This window comes from Mauremys reevesii, linkage group 3, assembly GCF_016161935.1.
Source record: "Mauremys reevesii isolate NIE-2019 linkage group 3, ASM1616193v1, whole genome shotgun sequence".
NCBI lineage: Eukaryota > Metazoa > Chordata > Testudines > Geoemydidae > Mauremys > Mauremys reevesii.
In genome coordinates this window covers 92,314,323-92,319,235 of record NC_052625.1, presented here as the reverse complement: position 1 = coordinate 92,319,235, position 4,913 = coordinate 92,314,323, and positions in this window count along the sequence as shown.

Below are 4,913 nucleotides of genomic sequence, written 5' to 3'. Positions count from 1 at the left end.
TACTTCCGGTTCGGGAGGCAAGCCCAGCGCAGTGCGCATGCGCACGCCGGCCGTCACGCTTCCCTGGGCTTGTGATGGACGGGAGCCGCTGTTCCTGACCCTGTGCCGCTCTGCCTGCCCGGCTCCTTACACACCTGCAGGTGGCACACGCGGGCGTGTGTGCGAGGGAGAGATGCAATCTGTCTGTCCCCACTGTACAAAGATTATGAGTCAGGCCCTTTAAACATCATAAAATAAGTTCAAATATGAGATTCAACAAAGAATAATTTGTTGGTGCTTTTCATGTCTGCTGGTTTTTTCCACCTTTAGGGTTTCAAGCTTTTCTCAGGATGGCTAGAAACGTACATAATAAAATAAAATAATAAAAAAAGCTGAGTCTCATATAAATACCTGACTCCAGGAGCGGGGTCATTAAGAAAAATATTTGATTCTCCAGTGACTACCCCTCTTTCTGCACCTCAGGCTAATGATCCTGTCTGTACTTCATCACTTACACAGACACCCATTTGGTTTGAGGAAGAGGCCTTCTTGGGTTGTCACAAAAACCATGTTTTCTTGGAGCTAGTAGAAGTAGTATCATCCTGTAAAACATTAACTAAAGTCAAAACAAGTTTTGAGCCAAATACAACTATATATTTTCTGTTTATAGCAAAGCACAAAAATGTGGGCAAAAATGGAAGCTGGATAGAGTCCCCTTGAAAAATTTGGTTCTGTAATACTGCATTTCTTCCGAGGAGTTATGGTTGACATAAACAATAAGATGAAACCTTGTGTGGCTTGTTCATGTTGTTAGATGCCAACTGGCCTAAACATGCATATCTGATGTACTGATAGATTGTCTAATAAACAATACAAACCACACTAATCCATATAATTTGCACACAAAAATTGCAATCTTTCACCCTTTCTCATCACATGTTTAAGGACTCTTATTATAGCTTCACAACTACTTTTACAAAACATATAGTATATTGTGAAGTATGATCATAATTAAACTGAACAATTGTCAAAATAACAAAATATGTGTTGTGATGCATTATTTTTGATTTTTTAAATGTTCACTTATGCTCAGAATTCAGTAAATCATGATTCGTTTTGCAAATTAATGAAGTTGTATTGTAAAATAGATCTCCCTGTCACATTCTTTTCTTCTACTCCCCATTTCTGTAGGTCAAACCCACTCATGTAAGGTATGTCTACACTGCAATTGGGCTAAAAATGACAGTGTGTGGTTTCCTCCCCCCCCAACTGGATCACAGATCCTGGTCTCCAGCCTGAGCCGGAACATCTACACTACAATTTTATAGCCTGGCAGCCCAAGCCCCGTGAGCCTGAATCAGTTGACCTGGGACAGCTGCAGCCATGTCATTGCAATGCAGACATACCCTTAGACTCTGATCCAGTGAACATCAAGCTTGATTTCAGTGGGATTATTCATGGCAGTTGTCATAAATATAAAGGGAAGGGTAACTACCTTTCTGTATACAGTACTATAAAATCCCTCCTGGCCAGAGGCACAAAATTCCTTTTACCTGTAAAGTTGTTAAGAAGCTCAGGTAACCTAGCTGACACCTGACCAAAAGGACCAATAAGGGGACAAGATACTTTCAAATCTGGGGAGGGGGAAAAGGTTTTGTTTTGTCTGTTCTTGGTCTGTCTGTTCTGTGTGCTTGCTGGAGACAGATCAAGAAGGCAAGCAATCCAACTCAATTAGAATTAGTAAATAATAATAACAAAATGTGTTAGCTTACTTTTATTTTGGCTTGTGATTTTCCTTGTCTAGAGGGAGGTTTATCCCTGGATTTGTAACTCTGAGGTTTTGCCTAGAGGGGAGATCCTCTATGTTCTTGAGTCTTTTGTTATTCTGTAAAGCACTTACCATCCTGATTTTACAGAGGTAATTCTTTTATCTTTTCTTTAATTCAAATTCTTCTTTTAACAATCTGATTGTTTTTTCATCGTTTTAAGATTCAAGGGTTTGGGTCTGTGTTCACCTGTACCAATTTGTGAGAGCTTATTCTCAAGCCTGCCCAGGAAAAGGGGTGTAGGGGCTTAGGGGGATATTTGAGGAAGGTAGGGCTCCAAGTGGCCCTCCCTAAATGTTTGTTTAAATCACTTGGTGGTGGCAGCATTACTTAATCCAAAGAATAGGGGAGTTTTTAACCTAAGCTGGTAGAAATAAGCTTAGGGGGTCTTCATGCGGGTCCCCACGTCTGTACCCTAAAGTTCAGAATGGGGAGGGAACCCTGACAGCAGTAAAGTTAGGCACATGAGTAAGTGTTTAAAGGACTGGGAATTTACTGTGTATTTTGCCAGCTTTGTTGTACGTACACCCACTTGTTTCTGGTCCCCTCATTAACTGACAGTTTTCTATTCATTCATTCACTGACAATTTTTGTATATATCACAAAAGATGAATTACTTTTCATTTCATCATGTACCTTTATAAAGTAACTTTTTTCTTATGATATCAGCACTTGAACAATGCTAAGATGGAAAAGCACAGTGTTTACATGTCTGTTCTAGAGTTTCATGTATTATCTAGCATTGATAGAATTTTCACAAGGACCTTTTAAAATAATAGTCCCATATGTATATGCATGTTAGAAATTAATAGCTCTCATATATGTATATAATCTTATCAACTTTATTACAATTTTAAGAACATCATATTAATATTGTTTTCTTCTAAGTGTTTCAAATATTTTTCCAATTGCATTGATACTTTAGAATTAATACATTATTTCCTTTTATATCAGTTACAGAATGATCACATATGTTGTCAAAAATGAATGGAAAACACATACAGATAAAACATTCTAAAGGAATTGAGAAATTGTATACAAATAAAATTATGATTATTAAAATCCAACCAGAAAATAGAGGAGCAGGATCTGTTCATACATGATTCTCCTTGCTAGAATGAATTAGCTTATTTGAACTTTAGGAAAGTTCAGGCCCAGATTCAATTAATTGCTTGGCTCCATCTCTACCAAATTTATCAGACCACCTCCTAATAAAATTCACTAACAACATAATATAAAATAGACTCTAACATTAAAGGATTGATTTTTAAACCTAATCTCAATTTTTATGGGTATTTAACAATCTGATTTGTGAGAAAATTTAGACAGTTGCACCTATAAATATTAACACAAACTCCTAAAATCAATCCACTAGATCCAGCTGCCTCTCCAAATGATGGATGAATGAAGAAACGTATGTTTCCATTCAATGAGAATAAGTGGTAATTTTTATATGTTTGATTTATTTATTTTATTAGTCATTTTGAAATATTAAGTAGAAGCTATAGTTCTAGTTATGCTTTTGGTTCAAACTCCTGGGCCAGTTGTCTACTTAGATTATTTTTAGAAATAATATTTTTAGTGGATATACTTCTACTTACAATACTGTATCGTGTGTGTTTTTTAGAAAACTTCTATGGAGCAGAAGAAATACTGTATTAGAAGCACCAGTATCAGCAGCTTGTTGTCAGACAAGTCTCAAGAATATCAAAACTGATGTAAAAGGATATTTTCACCACAAGGTGTCACTGTAATTCTTTTGTCTTTACAGGAAAGTCCCTTGCACTACAGTGAAGGACTCAGACTTTAAGGTCAGAAGGGACCATTATGATCATCTAGTCTGACCTCCTGCACAACGCAGGCCTCAGAATCTCACCCACCCACTCTTGTATCAAACCTGTGTCTGGCCCATGGAAGTCCTCACATCATGGTTTGTGTGAATCATATTTAAACTAATGTTTACCTTTGCTCATTGGGAGGGATAAAATTTAACAGTAGGGTAGGCTCTGATGCCAGCCGTCTGACAAGTATGAGCATAAGCTTGACAGTCAAATTTTCCAGCTTTTCCTTTTCCTTTTACAGAGCTCAATCTGTTTAATATATCAAAAAGAACACAGAAAGGTGACTTGATTACAGTGTGTATGTACTTTCTTGTGGAGAAAATACTGGGAGGGCTCTTTAATCTGGCAGAGAAAGGCATAAAAAGAACCAATGTCTGGAAGCTGTAGCCAGACAAATTCATTTTAGAAATTAGGCACAAATGTTTAACCGTGAAGTTAGTTAAGCATTGGAACAAACTACCAGGGGAAATGGTGGATTCTTCATCTGCTGATGTCTCACATCAAGACTGGGTGCCTTTCTGGAAGATCTGCTTTAGCCAAACACAAGTTACTGGGCTCAATACAGGGGTAACTTGGTGTAATTTAATTGCCTATGTTATACATGAGATCAGACTTTTTGCCTTAAAACTCCATGACTCTATGAAAAAGCTTACCTGACACTTCCTATGATAAGATCCTAGTTTAAATTGCTTATAATTTTGCCAAACTTTAACCATTCAGACTGAAAATTTCCATGACCAGTGTCTTCCCCAGGCTGAAGTTGTTTGGAAGGTTTCAGCAAAAATGGTTTATCCATTTCAGAGAACAAAATTGGGAAAATAAGTTGTTTTGCCCACATTAATGAATTGGTTGTAAGAATTTTTTGGAGAAACTGTGCAGCATTGCCAGTTCTCATGATTTCATCACCAAGAATGTGTTTTTGGACCTTACTTGAACCAGTCTCTCAATGATGCTGGAAGTTCCAGCCTCCACATGAGTTCCACCCCTCCCTGGGGAAAAACTCCCTCTGATTGGCTGCCTCCCCACTTCCCAGCCTCCTGGGGAAAGGCAGCCAAACTGGGCTGCTACAAGAGGTGGGCAGAGCTCCCCCTTAGAAGCCCAGAGGAGATTTTTGGGAGGGGAGAGGTCAAAGGGGGCAGGTACCATTCTCGGGGGGGGGGGAAGAGCAGAAATAGCTCCTCAGTCTGGCTTTGCTCCCTCCTCTCCCTCTCCTCACATGAACAATAGGTCAGTCTATTCATCCTTCCCTCTCCATTCCGGCAACAAC